The sequence below is a fragment of the Pongo pygmaeus genome, chromosome 13 (genome assembly GCF_028885625.2).
Source record: "Pongo pygmaeus isolate AG05252 chromosome 13, NHGRI_mPonPyg2-v2.0_pri, whole genome shotgun sequence".
Lineage (NCBI taxonomy): Eukaryota > Metazoa > Chordata > Mammalia > Primates > Hominidae > Pongo > Pongo pygmaeus.
Window position 1 is genome coordinate 98790438 of NC_072386.2, and position 20673 is coordinate 98811110.

Sequence of the window (20673 nt, forward strand, 5' to 3'; positions counted from 1 at the left end):
CACCCATCAATTATGTAATTGTTCTTGTTGAAATTTGGTAGTAAATTTCCATCTTCCATGATCAATTGTTCTTGAAAAGGAATCAGTATATGTTATAGTTTTATGCCTCAATAAAGGGTTTAAAATTCTCTAAAAACTTTCAAAGATTATAAAAATTCTATTTTAAATCCTTTAAGTGTGTTGATACCACAGATTATTTTTTATAGGTGTAACATTTCTATCGTTTTCAGCAATGTATCACACAGCAATGGAAACACTGAGAAACATTTCCAAACATCCGTTTTGAAAATGCTCTCTATTACCTCATAATGTGGCTGATGGAGCACTCCTGCCAGGAAAATGGAAAGCATTAGCTTGGCCTTTTGGGGTGGGGGTGGGAGGGAGCAGGTGGGGAGACAGACGGGTTGTCATTATTGTTCTGTGTCTGTATCATGGGCATTACTTTTAACCTGCTTCTTTTTTTTTGGAATTATCTTAAGATTCTTGTCAATTTTGACAGCTTACATAAAAGCAAATTAAATAACTCTTAAATCCACCTAACTGGGCACACAAACTTCAGTGAGTCAAAAGTTTGCAGAATGTAAAAGTGTCGTTGTCATTCACCACCACCCTCTGGAAATCACTCCCTTCCACCTTGCTTACTATGAATAAACAGAGAGCATCTGTCTTACTTGTGGACCTGCGTGAAGTACCAGTGCCAATTTATATTAAATATGAGTCAAGTTTAATATCATTCTTAATTTTGAAATGTAAAAACTAGTATTTCCTTCTGGGACTCCAATTAATGTTCTATGCATTCCACTTTGGAGAACAAAGCTATAGCAAATAAATCAGTATGGAAGCATCATGGAAAGAAAACTGTAGAAATGAGACCAAGTGTATCAATTGTGACATCAAATACAAATAATCAGAAATAAAACTTAACTATAGAAGATACTTCCAAAACTAAAATATTGAATTTATTTTAAAATATTAAGAACACAAAGAGAGGGAGAGGCACATTTTTATTTTAGTAAGCCCAAACAAAAAGGAAACAGGGGCCACAATATTAATATCAGACAAAAGAATATGCAGCAAGTAGAATGACACAGGGCAGGGAGTATCACTGAATATTAATAAACAGCAAAATCTGTAATAAAAATGCCATATGCTAGAAACCCTAGGCAAAACATACACACAGTATTGAGAGACTTCAATATACCACCTCTACCTTGGCCATTTAAGTAAATAAAAACCAACCCAAAGATATAGAAGATTTGAATAATTAAGTTAATAATTTATATACACAGTGATTTCAAGGGATGAAGCAGACAATATACCTTCTTTCCAAGATTCTATGAAATATTTACCAATATAAATCATATATTTGGCTGCAAAAATAAAGCCAAAATAAATTCCCAAAGTAGTAATTCCCAAAACAGGAATTGTGTAGATCATATTCTACAATTTTAAATGTCAAAATTGGTAACTTACTCAAAGTCATTGGCCTTTTACTATAAGCCATTTCCCTAAAACCATAGCTTTCCACCAAAACATCGTAGAAATTACTATAAACTAGAAATATGCAAATCTATTATGTTCTTGAAATATTCCTGTTCTATTAACTTTATTTTAAAAAGATGATTCAAGGCTTAGACCATTTTATCATTAAAGAAATACACACTTATTATAAGAAATTCAATCAATAAAGTCTAAAGAAAAATGGTAAAAATCATCCATAACCACATTACCCAGAAATTATTTTGATTTTATCACTTCATTTATTTTACACACACACTCACACACACACACACACACAAACACTCATACAAGCATCCACATGCTTTTGCTCCTGCACAGCATAGGGGCATACTGTAATTTTCTATTAATTAATTAAAATATCACAGGCATATGTACATGCCAAAAAATAACAGTCTACATTGTTATTTTTTAAATGGTAATTTTCCATAGTACTCGATGTTCCAGGGGTTATTTCACCAATCCTCTATTGAACTTTCTTTATTCATTGACCTATTAACACTTGATCAGATTTATTGCTTGTTCATGTTCCAATTTGTCATTTGATAGCGTTAGCTTTCTACATTTGTTTTGTGGTTGTCGTGGGTGGTTGGTTGGTTTGATTAACTTCCTGGTTTTTGTTGGTGGTGGTGGTGATGGTGGTGGTGATGGTAGCCGTGGTTTGGTTTGGCTTTGATTAGAAAGTTTCGATTTTTATATAGTCAAATCTATCACCTTTTTCTTTTATAAGTTTCTGATTTTGATGTCATGTTTAAAAATGCCTTACAAAGCCAGGTCCAGGGGCTCATGCCTACATTCCCAGCACTTTGGGGGCTGAGGTGGGAGAATTGCTTGAGCCTAGGAGTTTGAGACCAGCTTGGACAAGATGGTGAGACCCCAGGAGTTTGAGACCAGCTTGGATAAGATGGTAAGTCCCCAGAAGTTTGAGGCCAGCTTGGACAAGATGGTAAGACCCCAGGAGTTTAAGACCAGCTTGGACAAGATGGTAAGACCCTACCTCAAAAGAAAGAAAAGAAAGGAAAGGAAAGGAAAGTTCTTAAAAATGACTTACATATCTCAAAATTATAGAAATATCTATATTTTCTTCTAGTTTTAGATTTACTCTTAAAACTTTAGTCCATCTGAACTGTATTTTGGTGGAAGGCATGGGGCTAGAAGACAGTACAGCAAGAGGTTAATAGGATAAACCCAGACTCTATACTGCCTGGGTTCAAATTCCAGCTCTACTCCTGACCAGCTGTGTGATCTTGGACAAATTACTTAGCTTGTCTGTGTTTCAACCTTCTTATCTATAAAATGGTGATAATAGTATCTACTTGTAGAATTTCTGTGGGGAAAAAAATGTTAATTGGTATAAAGTACATAGAGCCATACTTAACACAGAGCACAAGCTATCATTTTTCCAAATGACTAACCAATTGTGCCAACCCAATCAGTGAATATCCTCTGCCCTCATCCCTAATTTGAATCTCATTTTTATTATTTACTGAAATCTGGTGTACTGTCTGTCTGGTGCTGTTCCTCCTGTGCCAACACTATTTAAGTGACTCTAACTACCCAATGCACTTTCATACCTCTTGGGGTACGTACAACTTCATTATTCCTCTTTCTCAATGTATTCTTGACTAACCCTACCCTGATATTTTTCTAGATGAACTTGAATATAGTTCATCGAATTCCAAGAATAATTCCTTTAGGATTTTAATTGGAGTTGGATTGAATTTGTGTGTTAATTTCATATTTTTACATAAAAATAAATTTAATGACAAAAAGCAGTTTACATTTTCAAAAATACTTTTAGAGCATTGTCTAATTTGAGACTTAGAAAATATTTGTGAAACTATTCCAAAAAGTCTAGAAGGAGCTCCTCCTTAACCTGTCATGAAGCCAGCATCAGACTGATACCAAAATCTGTCAGACACAATGGAAAAAAGAAAACTTTAGGCCAAAATCCCCGATGAACTTAGACATAAAAATCCTCAACAAAATATCAGCAAACCAAGTCCAGCAGCATATCAAAAAATTAGTACATCATGATCAACTCTACTTTATTCCAAGGATGCAAGCCTGGTTCAATATATGCAAGTCAGTAAATGTGATTCACCACACCGACAGAATTGAAAGCAAAAACTATAAAATCATCTCAATCGATGCAGAAAGAGCTTTCAATAAAATCAAATAAAAATATGCGAATGATGCTAGCCATATGCAGAAGGTGGAAGCTCAACCCCTACCTTTCACCATATACAAAAATTAACTCAAAATGGATCAAAGATTTAAATTTAAGACCTCAAACTATAAAAAGTCTAGAAGACAATCTAGGAAATATTTTCTTGACATCAGCCTTGGCTAGTCCCCAAAAGCAATTGCAAAAATAGACAAGTGGGACCTAATTAAACTGAAGAGCTTCTGCACAGCAAAAGAAACTATCAACAGAGTAAAGAGACAGCCTACAGAATGGGACAAGATATTCACAAACAGTGCATATGACAAAGGCCTAATATCCAGAATCTATACAGAATTTAAACAAATCAACAAGCAAAAAACAAATAACCTATTAAAAAATGGGCAAAGGACATAAACAGACACTTCTCAAAAGAAGACATGCAAGTGGCCAGCAAACATATTACAAATTTTCTCAGCATCACTGATCATCAGAGAAATGCAAGTCAATACCATAGTGAAATGCCATCTCACACCAGTCAAAATGACTATTATCAAAAAATCAAAAAGCATGGATGCTGGTGAGCCTGCAGAGAAAAGGAAATGTTTATACACTGTTGGTGGGAATGTAAATTAGTCCAGCCACTATGGAAAACAGTCTGGAGATTTCTCAAAGAATTTAAAACAGAGCTACCATTTGACCCAGCAATCCCATTAGTGAGAATACACTCAAAGGAAAATAAATCATTCTACCAAAAAGACACATGCATGGATATGTTCATCACTGTGTTATTCACAATAGCAAAGACATGGAAACAATCCAGGTGCCCATCAATGGTGGATTAGATAAAGAAAATATGGAATATATACACCATGGAATACTACACAGCCATAAAAAAGAATGAAATCATAGCCTTTTTAGTAACACAGGTGCAGTTGAAGACCACAATCCTAAGCAAATTAATGTAGGAACAGAAAACCAAATACTGCATGTTCTCACTTATAAGTGGGAGCTAAGCACTTAGCAAACATGGACATAAACATGGGAACAACAGACACTGTGGACTACTGGGGAGGAGAGAGGGAGAGGGCCTAGGCTGAAAAACTACCAATCAGGTACCATGCTTACTACCTGAGGGGTGGGATCTGTACCCTAAACCTCAGCATCATGGAATATTCCCATGTAACAAACCCATACATATACCCCTTGTATCTAAAAGTTGAAAAAATTTCTAAATGTGTTTTTTGAGGAGGCGTGCAAGTATGCATTGCCTCCATTTAATTGACAGACAAGGCTCGAAAATTCTCAGGTGCTCACAGCAGTAATAAGTAGTAGAATCAAGATTTAATCAGTTAAGTTACAAAATCCACACTCTTTTTATAATACCATGCTAATACAGTAAAGAGGCATCAGCTAGACCATCAGGAGGTGTAAATGTGAATTCCAGTTCTAACCTGAACTCATCTTGCCTCCATCTGGGGCCTTGGTTTCCTTATCTTGACTAGCTCATAAGCTAGGTTTCTTCCTGCTCTGATCTGTGACTCCCTATTTAAGATTATTTATCATCTTAAACATTATCTCAAAATTTAGGCTACTTTACTATGTTCCCAAGGTATCACCCACATATTTGCTTCAATTTGCCTTTAATTAATATGTGGTTAAGTAGTCTCATTAAATGAATAATGTCATAACTAATGAAAAAAATTACAAAAAGGTCATTGGTATTTCGTCCTCGGCTCTCAGATGCTTATACTTGCTTGCAGATAATTGGAAAAGAAAAAAAAATAACTCTCCAAGATGATTAAATTTTTTTTGCAAAACACCAATCTTGTTCACTAACACTGGATCTCAAAATTATAAACTTTCTTAAGTAATTCAGATCTATGGAGTATTTTTATGCCTTTACTCTCTTCAGAGAAAAAGCTATGGATGCTGTTAGTAAACTTAAGTCCAAAACCGACACTTCCTAAAATATTAGTTTTTTAGGATGACTTTGCACGCCTAGTCTTACAGTTTGAAATGCCAAATATTTTCAGGTGGCATATCTTTCGTTCCCACACCATTATGTTTATTCAGGCATCAGCAGTGCTATGTTCGTTTCCTGTGACCCTCAAAACCATATACAAATATACTTTCCCATTCTATGGGAAAACAGGGTGTGAAAGCACTTCTGAATGAATGAAAGAGATTAGGGTAAAAACCTCAGATTGGAACTTTAAACTGAAGCACCTGATACAGATATACTGTGCTAACGGCCAAAAGCAAATATAACCTTAGTCAGGGAGACATAATCTCCCCCTACCACTTATAAAGTGCCAGGCGGGCAATTCCTGTGCCTTTAGGTGTGTGCTAACTGATGCTCAGAGCATTCTCTCTGCTGAAAACAGGCAGACATTATGTTTTTTTTCTTTCTTTCGGAAATTGCATAAAACCATGTTAGAACTGAATTTGAGAGGGATTTTGAGCTAATCTTTGTGATTAATTAAACTTTTAAAATGTATTGAGGCTACAATATCTAAACTTTCACACCAAAGGACCTAGACCTGGGTGCAGCTCTCCTACTCAGGAATGTGTGTCTTTAGGCAAGTCACTCATTTTCATAGGCCTCCATTTCCATAAAAAATTTAAAAAAATAAGAAAGGTGAAGGGTATCTTTGAGCTCCTACTCAGTTATAGTTTAGTGACAAGAACTAAACTTTCAGGTAAGGGATGTGAGTTTGGTATTCACACATACTATCTGCAGGACCTTGAAAACATCATTAAACTACTTATCATACCTATAAAGTAGTGACAGGAAGACCTACATCACAGAATTGTATGTATTAGTTGAGATAACGAGAAAATGACTGAGCACCATTTCTTGTTTCCCCAAAGGGAAATGTATATGCACAATATATAAACTTTTTTTCCTATAGTGTTTTTTGGTTTTTGGTGGTGAGGATGATGATGGGTAACCTCTATGTTGTTTATTTTAGAGTCATGTAACATCTAGGTGAATGTGCATAGTTGTGTTATCTATGATAATTAAATAAAATATATTCAAATACAATTTTAGAGATTAAATATTTTCTACCAACCTAGTCATATTTTCACCCATTTCCTTAGCTATTCCTGTTCTATTTCACGGTGTGCATTCCAAAAGCAATAAGTAATCTTGGATGTCAAGAAATTCTACAAGCAGTGGCAACGTTCTCTTTCCACAGCATGACTATAAACAGAAATCTCATTACATGCTGACATTTATTTCTATTTAGTATTGCTTTTAACCTGGAGACAAAATGCAAATATGTATTTTATTATGAGGTTCTTTTCCTACTTACATAAGGCATGTGTAACCGAATTTCCCACTGTTGTGAGTGTTTTGTTTCTTTGTTTGCTACAAAGACTTTTGAGGGTCTGCTGAATGCCAGCCTTTATGTAGGTGCTGGGATGAAAAGATTAATACGACACAATCTCCTGCTTAAGGAACCCTACAGTTAAATAGGTAGACATATACAAATAGTTTCAATACATTTGGATAACAATATTGTATCTTAATTGTTAGAAATGAGTACAAGGAATAGGGAAGGCTCATAGAAGGGAAGAGCAGGAAACTCCCTCTGGGGCTCACAAGACCTTCACTGAGTATATGACGCTTACTGAGGACTTGACGGATAAGTAGGAGTTTCAACATTGGTCAATGAGAGCAATGTTGGAAGAGAGGCAGACATGAAAAAAAGTTATAAGATGAGGAAAGCAGGGCATATTTGAGAAGCTGCACATGATTTCATATGCTAAGTATTCAATATAGTTTTCATGCTGAGAAAGATATCTTAGAACCTCAGTATATGAACACCTAATCAAACCTCTCACCCAATCACCAACTCCTCTTCAGTGTCATTTTCTTTCCATACTATTAATTCCTTAAAGTCTTATCTCTCTTCTGACTTAATACTTTTCTGATTTTCTTCTTTTATGAAAAGGCTGGGAATATCCTGGGCAGAAAAAAATTCAGAAACACCTTCCAATTTCTCTTTTGTTGTGGTGAAAATTTGATCAAGGCTTACCCACCTGTACTAGTCAATTGGTAAGTGTGGTGTATGCCATGTGGCACTGGCACGTCCCTTATAAGGGAAACAGTCTCTGTGTTTTGGGAGCCTACCCAATTCCTAACTCCTTTCATGAAGCTGGATGCAGGGCCTGGGTCTTTGCATCACCTCCTTGAGGAAAGGGCAGACTGAAGAGTCTAGGCTTTGGATGCTAGACACATAGGCTCCCATCCCAGCTCTGCCATTTCTTCTCCATACAATCTTGGCAAGTCACTCATCTTTCTGAGCTTCAGTTTCCTCAGCTAGAAAAATGGATGCCCAGGGATTTGATTACCTGGGTGTCTGTGACGAAAATAATGAATAATGTTCATTAAAAGTCTAGGTAAACTCTCAACTTTTGGAGGATGTTTTAAGAACAGAGAAAAATAAAGTCCTAGAAGTGAGAAAAATGTGACGACCCCCAGTTCATTACAAATTACCACTCTTTGAGTGGATTTTATTCTACCACATTGATAATTCCATTTATAAAACTCTGCTGCAGCACACACAGTATGGTAAAAATCTCAATTCCTGAGCAGCAAATGTTCCTAAATTGTGTACCCGATGATTTTATAATTAGAAACAATGCATCTGGGAAGCAGAGACGAAATGTCTAACAATTGCTCAAAACACCTTTTGGGAATCCGCTCCTTTAGGTCATAGTATGTTCTGGGTAGCATCCAAAAAGACAAGAGCAGGGGCTTGTGTATATTTCACCAAAGACGCTTATCTTCTGTGCATGCTGATGGGAGTCATCATGGTGTATTTCTGACTCTGGCATCTCCCTCTCTGTCTCCTTTTCTGCTTTGTTTTGCCTCTCTTATCCCATTAGTGCAGCCAATATCTAGAGTTTCATTCGTAGACTCATTTTGGCACATATTTCTATACATTTCTATATATTTCCTTTCCAGGGATCAGATCTGTAGATACTCTGTCATCTTTCAGGAGAAGAGAATGAAATGAATGTCTGAGACCTAATAAGGGTGAGAGCTCTGAGGAACTCTTGTCATAAATAAACCATGACTGGACCCTTAAAACCTCTGGCCTAATATCAAGCATTCCCAACCATTTTTGGCTAGTCTCCATAGTTGTGAAATTTCAAGTACCTATCCTTTCTAGATATCAGAACAAAGAAGGAATTCTTCGTGAGTTTTTTTTTTCTGTAATTATATGGGAAAATGGCGACTCTACACTAACTAATGTACTTCACTCCTTCGAGTGTCCTTATTTTTTTCATGATAAGTGGCTTGTATGAAAATTGTAACCTAAGTTCTTTCTTCCCAAGCTTCTACAATTTTTCAGTCTTAAATCTATTGTTACTGCAATCTCATAATAACCTGTTAAACCCAAGCTCTTGCAGTTTGTGCCAAGATGAGATTTTTAAAAAATCATATCTAAATTACTTCATGAAATAGTGTTCCTATGTGCCTCCAAGCTGCTGTCAAGGCTGGGACAAAAAGCTTTGCTAAGAAGGAGAGAGCAAACTGAGCCAGATGTCTCCAGGGAAGTAGTGAAGTGGAAACCAGCTCTGGGAAGGACTCTCAGTAGACATCTTCTTATTTCATATTTTCTTCTAAATGATGTAGGTGTTACCCTTACAAAGTGCATTTTTCTTTTCATATTCTGATTCTACAGAGAATCAAAAGCACAAAAACTATGTACCCTGGCTCTCATCTGAACTTCTATTCTGATGAAAATGAATTATGAGAGAAGCATCTTCATATTCTTAGGCTACATAACATGACCTTTAATATACAATTTTGTCATTCATTCACTTAGCAAACATTCTCTGAATCCCTGCTAAGTTACAGGGCATTGTACATAAACACATGCATAAAAGACTTAGTCTGACTTAGTCTCTCCTTTTTTTTTTTTTTTGAGACAGATTCTCGCTGTCGCCCAGGCTAGAGTACAGTGGCACGATCATGGCTCACTGCAAGCTCCGCCTCCCGGGTTCACACCATTCTCCTGCCTCAGCCTCCCAAGTAGCTGGGACTACAGGCACCTGCCACCACACCCGGCTTTTTTTTTTTTTTTTTTTCGTATTTTTAGTAGAGACGGGGTTTCACCGTGTTAGCCAGGATGGTCTCGATCTCCTGACCTCGTGATCCACCCACCTCGGCCTCCCAAAGTGCTGGGATTACAGACGTGAGCCACCGCGCCCAGCCTTAGTCTCCACTTTTAAGAAAATCACTCTCTGATGGGAATAACCATGCAAACAGATTGTCACAGCACAAAGTGACAAGGGGTATTATTGTCTACAGGTGGATTCATGGTACTTTGAGAACAGGTGATATACTGTTCTTTTTGTTTTAATGTTTTTATTCAACTATTCACTCAGCAAACTTTTACCAAATAGCCACAGTATGCATTGTTCTATTCATAGCACTGGGGTCCACAAAAATGAATTGGACAAAATTGTGTGCCAAGAGTTTTATTTAGAAAGGCAATGCATGTGCTGGATATTTTCTGTTGCTCTCTAGATCTGTCATCCATGTTTCCCACTCTGCTCTGTGACCCACAAAGCTCACCTTTAATAGACTTCAATATTGATGGACTGTCCTCCAAAATATGTTTTCTATAAGCAGACCACTAAACCATTTGAATTCCTTGATCAGTATTCTTCATAGCAGAATAAGACTAAATGTACTTTTATATTTTAATACTTACTATACTTAATATCCACAGGCTATTTTCCATGTATATAATAATGACATTTTTTAATTTATCAGGTTTTTTCTTGTATTAAATTTCACATATTATATCTTCTGCCATTGTGATTTTGTTGTTGTTGTTGTTGTTGTTTTTACTTATACCAACTCCATTTTTTTAATCTGAGTAAAATCTTGCAGATAAAAAACTCATTAAGGTAGTTCAATCTTTTGTCAATGTTTAATCAATAATAAGATTAAATATATGTATATTTGCTATTTTCAATGTTACTTTATGTTGGTTGTCTCTACCCACAATATTTAGTTGTGATTTCATCACCTAAAATGACTACTTATAGAGATTGCTTAATTTCAGAAGAACTTTAAATTTTATCTAAGTAGGATTAAAATGGCGACATCAGTGATGGGGTCAAAAAATCTTGCTTTACATTTTGCAGCTTCCTGGATTTATACATTTATAAAACCACCTGGCACAGTATATTGAGATTCATGTCTGCCTCTCTTCAGAAAATGTGAGCTCCTTGAGGGTGGAAATTATGTATTATTCACCTCTGTGAAGCCAGTGCCTCGCCCAACCTGCCCAAGATGGTGTTAAGTAGAGACAGGTTCATTGTAGAGTCATATATTTTTTAAAATTTCTTTGTACCCTACTAAATGTGTATGGCTTTTCAGGTGTTTCCTCCAGAGAAATGATCAGTAGAGTGTTGTCAACATTCTTAGATGCAGGGAACTGTGCAATACAGCTCTGGTATCTGCTTACTTTCATAAACTCTGTTCCTACTGTTTTCACAATTTGTTCTCATTTGTAAAACCCTTTTCCAAGCCTTACGGTTCAAAAAAAAAAGGTCAAGGGTGGCCACTGAGCAAAAACATTCAGAGTCTCACATACCAATCCTACTGGCCTTCAATCTCTCACCCCTGGAGTTAGATTCTATGCAAACAGGACCTGCAACAGTTCCTGAGAGCAGGTGGGTTAAAGAGAGGGGGGGAAAGAGGGAGGCCGAGAGAAAAGGAGGGAAGAAAATATAGTGTTTGTGGGCATTCATTTGTTTATTGCAAGCTCCATAAAGGCAGCAAATGTATCTAACTTATTCACTTTTCTGTACCTACCTCCTAGAACACTACCTGGCTCATGTAGGTGCTCAATAAACATTTTTAAGAGATGGGAGACCTAAATAAAGGACACTTGGATTTACTGATAATTTACAATTTGACAGGTTCTGTGTTAATTCCTTTCACATGTGATCTTGCTTTAAGTGTAATTCTCAAGCCATCTTTTTTACCCTTGTTTTACAGAGAAAGAAACTGAACCCTACTATTACATATGGGCTGTTATTAACTCTTCACAATTAGGTATCATTGAGGAAAAGATCTGTCACAGTGACAGGGAGCTCAGAGATGATCTAACCCAACACTCGTGTTACTGATGGAGAAAATAACCCCCAGGTAGCCAGAGTGACTTTGTCAAGGCCTCACAGGAGTTAGGGTTGGAGGGTGGACCTAGACTCAGCTCTCTCACCTCAGTTGGGGACCTGCTAATCCCTAAATCCTCACCTTCTAACCCTAACCCTCTAACCATAAGCTCTGTTTTGATACCTCTTGCTGTTCTGTTGCTACCATACGTAGAGAGGACTGAAAACCACCAGCCATACCACCAAATTACCAGCTCAACCCAAAAGAGAGCTAATGCTAAGTGTTCTTTAAATGATGTTTCACAATTACCCACGACACCACCTTCTGACCCCATCAGCTCCATGAATTTTGTTTGTCTACCCATGGTGGCCTTGCATACAGCACTTAGCCTTCAAGACACTGGCCTTGTCTATGGCCTTGAAAACTGCAGATCTTCTAGACTTGGCAGAGCAGCATCTACCAAACAACACAAGGTTCTCTGTTTCATGTTTTAACTTGACTCCATTGTTCACCAAATATATTTTTCTTTCTATGAAGTGTAGCTGAAAAGTTTATGACAGATTTAACATTTAAACCTGTAACATAAAGATCTCTCTTTGTCCCTGTACTCTGACGGACTGTCAAATAAAGTTAATGTGGATTGCTAAAAGCATGACTACCTTATTAGATAATTCCGCAGGTTTGCCTTTTGAGTCTGTGCATGTTGCAGATGGCAGAATCAACAAGAATGGAGGTCAGGAAGAAGGAAAGGGACATGCAAATATGAACTTGTACTTCTGATGGGTGCTGGTTCTTGCTGCTCTGAAGGACTGCCATCCAGATTCCCGAGGATGGCATCACACAGTCTACCTCATTTCCTGGGCATGCCCCTACCTTGCACCTCAGGTAACCACTTCCCTATTGCCCTCACCTATCTCCTTCTGTATTGATCTAGCAAAGTGAGATTATTCACCTCTTAGAACTGTATAATTTGATTATATTTATCATGCAAAACACGAAGTAGCTGTTTTACCAAGCAAAGAAGACAGTAAGTAAATGCAACTGACTCTGGTTAGTGGTGAATTCACGCTCACATCATCTCTTGGTTGGACTGTTCCCTGACCAGTTTTCCTGCCTGTCTCTCACCTCCAAAGCATCATCTCAGAATGATCTTTGCTGAATATAAATCTCTTCATGTTGCTCCTCTGCTGAAAACCCTTGATTCTACTTTAAACCTAGAGAATAAGGTACCAATGTGGCACCAATGTGGCAGAGAGACAGGGGCTCGAAAATCTGGTCCCAACCTACCAACCTGATGTCTCCCACATTAAACCACATGTCCTCTCCTCCAACGTTACTTGACAACTCACTTCTCAATAAGACAGGCTATTACTTTGCAAGGATTACTCTCCTGCCTTTTTTCTAACTCATGATCTCTTAAGCACACTTCACGATCCAGTATACGGAACCCATGCCCTGGGAAGCCACTGAAACCTTTCCAGATAAAGCTAGTAATGTTTTTCTTTCATTAGAGCACTGATTGCTATCTGGACACGGCAGCTCACACGTGTAATCCTAGCACATTGGGAGGCCAAGGAGGGCAGATTGCTTGAGTCCAGGAGTTCGAGACCAGCCTGGGCAACATGGAGAAACTGTCTCTACAAAAAAATACAAAAATTAGCTGGGTGTGGTGGCTCATGCCAGTAGTCCCAGCTAAGAGGGAGGCTAAAGGGGGATGATCATTTAAGCCTGGGAAGTCAAGGCTGCAGTGAGCCATGATTGTACCACTGCACTTCAGCCTGGGCAACAGAGCAAGACCCTATCTCAAAAAAAAAAAAAAAAAAAAAAAAAGGAACACTGATTGCACTGAAACCTAGCCATCTGACTTCTTATCTTCTCTCTACCTCATCAGATTGTGAGCTGTTCAAAGTGTAAAATTATGTCTTACACTCACTTTTCACTCTAGGAATAACAAAACGTGATCATCAAAGGAACATCCATTTTGTTAAAGACACTGGGCTAAATTCTATAAGGAATGCAAAGACAGATTATTCAAAGGCTTTGTCATTAGGGAGCATGTTCCTCATTAGGACAGCTGTTACACACACTAATATGTAGACTTTTTGCACAAATACATTTTGGTGGCAAATTTTTATGGCACCCTGCTGGAACTAAACTACATTCATGGTTATTGCATTTTTGACTTCGTCAACCTTTAGCACCTCTTGAGAATTTTCACTATTCTGATTGTACATTCATGAGGCAAATCACTATGAGGGTACACAAGAGTGTACCCTCTCTTATACACTCATGAGGCAAATCACTCTGTGTATTCCAATCAATTCAAAAACATGTTTCAATGCTGCTTGATTTTTCTCTTTAACAGATTTCTCAGAGTATATATTCACAGTTGAAGCAAAACTAATTGTACACACTGATAAAAATTTGACATAACATCTGAGATGGGGTCATGGTACATTGGGGTACTGGAGTCACACCAAATGGGCAACTCCCAGGTAATGTCTCCTGTGCATATAGTCTTTAAACCCTACCCAGGTAATTCTCCTATGCATATAGTCTTTAAACCAGGAATGCATCTTACAGACACTAAAATAAATGTTTCCAAAAAGGTCTAAGTGGATACAGAAAAAAATAAACAGGAGGATCAAGGAAGGCTGCACAGAAAAGAATGTCTGAATGTACTTTGCTGAAGTACAGAAAAAATTGGTATATGGTTTGGATTTCTGTCCCCACCCAAATATCATGTCGAATTGTAATCCCCACACGTCAGGGGAGGGGCCTGGTGGGAGGTGCTGTGCTTGGATCATGGGGGCCGATATCCCCCTTGTTGTTCTCATGATAGTGAGTGAGTTCTCACAAGATTTGATGGTTTAATCAAATTTCTCAAAACCATCAAATTTAATGGTTTAAAAGTGTGGTGCTTCCCACTTCACACTCTCTCTGTCTTCTGTTTCACCACGGTAACATGCGCTAGCTTCCCCTTCTCCTTCTGCCATGATTGTAAGTTTCCTGAGGTCTTCCCAGCCATCTGAAACTGTGAGTCAATTAAGTCTCTTTTCTTTACAAATTGCCCAGTCTCAGGTAGTTCTTTATAGCAGTGTCAGAGTGAACTAATACATGGCACTTACTTTTAAACCTTGTAAATAATTCATAAATTTTATTTTAGTCACTTTTTGGCATTCCAATAAGGTAACTTTCACAAAATACTCTACCCAGAGCAATCTGGTGAATAAATGCATGGAAAAGTAAATGGGAAGTCAACCCAGGGATGTAAGTAAACAGCACTAGAAGGAATCTTTTGGGCAGCTTGGGCTTGGTCAAAAGATTTCACCTAGGAATTGGGTGCTGCGCTTGGTAAAATAAAAATCACAAAAGTGATTCCACTTGAAGATGCTAGAGATGAACAATGAAAATGTTTTCAGGACAGAAAAAAAAACTTTATTTTAATGAGTAAGAATTTATGGAACTCCACTTAGGACCCAGAAACTGGATTAAGATTCAGGCATCCAAAAGTTAATAGAACATGGCCCTGCTCTGCCCAGTCTCACCTGGAAACACATTTTGATAATTAAAAAGTGCTTCACCTTGGTAGTGGAGAAAAAGCATTCCTGAGGTAAAAGCTGCTCTTTCCCACCTAACAAAACTTAGAAGCAAGACCCAAAAGGATTAAACTACTTTCAAGCCATTTAACCACATCTCAGAAAAAAGTTCAAAAATGAAGGAATACAAAAATATCCAGCACTCAGCAAAGTAAAATTCACAGTCTGGCATCCAATCAAAAAAAAAGTAGCAGAAGGCAAAGAAGAAAAAAATGCAATGACAAGGAGAAAAGTGGGTTCATCAAAATTGGCCCAGAAATAACACAAATGATAGGATAAGTACACAGGGATATTGTTCAAAGGTTATTGTTATTGTATTTCATCTGTTCAAGAAGATAGAGGAAAAGTTGAACATTTTATGTGGAGACACAGAAAAATATATGTATCTCCAAAATTGAACTTATAAAAATGAAGTCTACAATACCTGAGATTAAAACATATGCTGCATGGAACCAAGAGCGGATTGGACAATGCAAAAGAAAATATTATGAACTTGGGCCAGGCGCGGTGGCTCATGCCTGTAATCCGCAGCACTGTGCAAGGCTGAGGTGGGCAGATCACCTGAAGTCAGGACTTCAAGGCCAGCCTGGCCAACATGGTGAAACCCTGTCTCTACTAAAAATACAAAAAAAATTAGCTGGGTGTGGTAGTGCAGCCTGTAATCTCAGATACTCCGGAGGCTGAGGCAGGAGAATCACTTGAATCCAAAGCAGAGGTTGCAGTGAGCTGAGATCACACCACTGTACTCCAGCCTGGGCAATAGAGCAAGACTCCATCTCAAAACTAAATAAATTATATATATATAAAACTTGGAGCTATAGCAACAGAATTCCAAAATGAGAAAAAGAGATAAAAGACCAGAATTAATTGAACAAACATCAGTAGGTTGTAGGACAATTACAAGTGGCCTAACATAAGATTATTTGAGTCTTTAGTATAGAAGGAGGTGTAGAAACAATATCTAAAGATATAAGGGCCAAAATTTGGTCATATATGATGAAAACTATAAACCCACACATTTCCAAAAATGTTTTTGAAACTTAAGCACAAAAAAAATGAAGAAAACAACAAGGTACACCATAAAATCAAACTACTTAAAACAAATGATAAAGACAAAACCTTATAAGCAGCTAGATCAAAATTACATGTTATATACAGAGGAATAATTATAAGGATACAGGGCTGATTTAATATTTAAAAATTCAACCAATGTGAATTCAACCAAAAATTCACATATATTTGTTTCCTAGGTTTGTCATAACAAGGTACCATAAATTAAGTAACTTAAAACAGAAATTTATTATTTTACAGTTCTGGAAGCTAGATGTCCAAAATCAAAGTGTTTGCAAGGTTGATTTCTTCTGCAGGCTTGGAGGGAGAATCTGTTCCATGTGTCTCTCCTGGCTTCTGGTGGTTACCAGCAATCCTTGGAGTTCCTTGGTTTGTGGCAGCATAACCTTTACTCTCTGCCTCTGTTTTTACATGGTATTGTCCCCGCTATGTCTCTATCTCTGTTTTTCTCTTCTTATAAGGATACCAGTAATTCAATTAGAGCCCACCATAGTCTTGTATCACCTCAGCTTATCTTAACTAATTACATCTGCAAAGACCTTATTTCCAAATGAGGTTTCCGGTAGACATGAATTTTGAGGGGACACTATTCAACCCAGTACAATATGGCAAAAGATCAGATTGGATGTCTGCCTAACACCATATATAAATATCAACTTCAGTCATGTTAAGAATTTGTATGTCAAAAATGAAATTTTCAAATACTTTGTAGCAAATATAAATGAATATAATTTAGACTTTGGAACAGGAAATGATTTATTAAGCAAGACACAACTTTGGCTATTCAACCTAGTATGCCATATTAATCGACTGAAAAAGAACCTACACAATTATCTCAATAGACGTGAAGGGAAAAAATATTTGAAAATATTCCAAAATCCATTTCTGCAAAACTCTCAACTAACTAGAACAGAAAGATCTTCTTCAACCTGATAAAGGGCACAGGTAACATCATACTTTGTGGTCAAAGTGAATACTTTTCCCCTAAGATCAGGACCAAGACAAAGATATCTCTTCCCTGTCATGCTTCTATTCAACATTGCTTTGTATCTTCCTCCTCTATACCACAAAATACCTCCAAAATTGCTGGTGAGCTCAGAGCTGGAGCCAAGCCCTAACCTTGCTGTTGGACTCAAGAATACCCAGCTACTTCCTCCCTCCATCGTCCTGGAATGTGTGATATACTACAAAGCCCCCTCAGTTCCTGCCACTTAGGCATTATTACTCCACTTCTCATTTGTTGGCTTGAACGCCAGATATCATAAGTTCTGTAGTTTCCAGATTTAGTCCTGGGAAGCAAAGTAGTGTATCTTTCTGCTCTGGGATTCCCAACAAATTATCTGGGAATTATGAAAATCAGGTATTCAATGAACTATCCTCACTGCCTTCCCAAAAATAATTCAGGCAAAAAAATAAGATGCTGGATCACTTCTCATGATTCCACCAGCAACCAAGGTAGTTTTTCCATCTCTAATTCTTTTTCTATCTCCTGGTCAAATATTTGTTTCTTTTTGGACATAAAAGTCTCACTCTTCCAATTTTGTATATGTTTAATATAAATTTAATGTTTTGACTCCTCCAGGATTTAGCTCGTCATATTTTAGGTCAACTTGGGAAGAAAACAAACAATAATGTAACATTTCTTTTCTCACTTCAGCACCTAGCTCTTGCAATTGAAAGGTATAATTTTCAAGACATGGCTCTGCTATTGATTGACGAATGTCACATCAGAGTTCAAAGATTAATAATTTGATGACTTATTGTCTCTGAATTGCTCCTACATTTTTTGGCAATGCATATAGAAAACTACTGCTGCTGACTGACTGGTACTTGAAGGGTAGGTCCTACAGGAGATGAAAAATGCATAATGAATAACAAAATATTCCCCTGCTCCAATTACTTAAGGTGATGTAAGCAATACTGGAAGCAATAATAGTTTTTAAATTGGAAAAGATTATTATTAATGCTAAAACATCCTTAAAGCCACCCAAGAACAATGCATTTGTCTTCATAAATTACAAATACTCACATATTACACATATTCACACATATAATATGGAGTGAAACTTATGAGATGGATAATTACATGTATTGTATAGGTAAAATACATATATAGAGGGAGGAATTGTAAAGATTTTCAGCAACTCAATCCTTCTTTGTAAAATAGTCTGGTTCTCTGAAGGCCGACTTGAGTGAATTAGGAAAGTTGGCTAGTATCTAATTTGAGGCACCAGAAAATGTCATTCAGATGTGTTAGAAAATGAGAACAAAGGACGAAAACATTGTTTTATGGTATGGTAAAATAACCCAGTTGAAAACATTCTCCACGAGGTGGAACTTAACGTGTCTCCACTGCTTGAGCATGGGTTGTGCTAAACAGTTTGCTTTTAAAGAGCAGAGATTATAAAGAGTGGGGAAGTAATTTACAGTAGAGGAGCCTGACAAATACTACCTTGTTTGGGTGATCAAGATTAACATCATAAGCGATAGCATGTTGATTACAGGTACCCTTGATATTATCTAACGGGAATGGCATTTCACTTCTATGCTCTTCTTCCCTAAAACCCATAAGCCCAATCTAACGATGAGAAAAACATCAGATTAAACCCAAATGAGAGACATTCTACCAGACCAGTACTTCTCAAAACTGTCAAAGTAATCGAAACCAAGGAAAATCTGAGAAATTGTCACAGACCAGAGGAGACTAAGGAGGTATGGCAATGAAGTGCAGTGCAGAGTCCTGGATGGGATTCAGGACAGAACAAAGTCATTAGGGAAAAGCTAGTGAAATACAAATAAAGAGTAGGATTTAATTACTAGTAATGTACTAATAGTTAATAGGAATGTACCAATGTTGGTTTCTTAACTGTGGTAAGTATGCTATCATGATGCATGATGTTAACAATTGAGGAAACGGGATGAGAAATATATATTAAGTTGGTGCAAAAGTAATTACAGTTTTTGTTATTGAAAGTAATGGCAAAAACTAACTACTTTTGCACTAACCTTTGTAACTTTTACAATCTTTATAATCACAGAAAAGTTACAAAGATGGTACACAGATTTCCTTCTCTATGCACCATCTTTGTCACTTTTCTGTAAATCTAAGACTATTCTATATACTTTTTAATTTATTAAAAAACGAATTCCCCCAATCCTGTTGAAATCTGCTCAGTGACATAATCAACTTACAAAAAACCAATTTCCACGTGAGATAAATGGGCTAGCAAAAAGTCACAAGTTCAAATCCATCATGGGACCTTACCATTTGAGTGACCTTAAAACTTTATAAGCCACCATTTTCTCCCATATAAAACAGGATTAGCAATACTCATCCTGTCTACCTACTTCAGAAGACAGGAAAAAAACAATTATATATTAAGTATCAACTATATGTCAGAGAGCTTAAATGTCTGTATATCTTAATCCTCACAACAATCTTGTAACATAGGTAACCTTGTAACATATAGGTAACATGGACCTATAAATCTATTTTCCAGATGTAGGAAGCTCAAAGAGGCTGTGTAAATTGACTAAGGTCATATTATTAGTAAGGGTTAAAGTCAGATTTTGAACACAAGTTCCTCCAAACTGCCTCATATGCACCATAAACATAAATGTTTTGTAAACTGTCTGGAAACTATACACACTTACCGTAATGCTACACACAAGACAAATGTCTGAGAGCCCAGGTGAGTGCCCAAGTACAGTCAAAAAGGGGCTCTCACCACTTGTAATTACTGAAAGAAGAGCCATTCAGGCAAGGGGTACTTGAGCAGTCTTTTGAAGCACCAAGAGCCTGCACATCCCATGAGCTCTCATTTTCCTCTTTCTAGGTCTTGGGGGCTGCCCTGGGGAATTCTTAGCCTGCCTTTTGGCAGCTCCAGAAACCTTCTTTCTGCCAGGGTGCTTTGTACCAGGGCTGTCCAAGGTAGAAGCCTGAGAGGCTTACCAGTAATGCTATGTGATAACAGTGTATCAAATTCATATTGCCACTTCTGCCAAATGAATTTAATTAAGCAGAAAAATGGGTTACTGAAATGAAATACACATGTGCTCTCTAAAGTCATGCGTGCCTTTGGGTATTTGGAAAATACCCTAAATGCATGTTATTACAGGAATCGTGTTAACAGCCAGAAAGCAAGCTTTAGATCCTCAGTATTTGTTTG

At 37.2% G+C, this 20673-nt stretch overlaps 1 long non-coding RNA gene across 1 annotated transcript in view; it reads right to left on the reverse strand.

The window, feature by feature from the left end:
• The window catches only part of LOC134737923 (uncharacterized), a 130125-nt gene that overhangs the window by 25675 nt on the left and 83777 nt on the right, over nucleotides 1–20673 (reverse strand). The gene's annotated exons all lie outside the window — the stretch shown is intronic.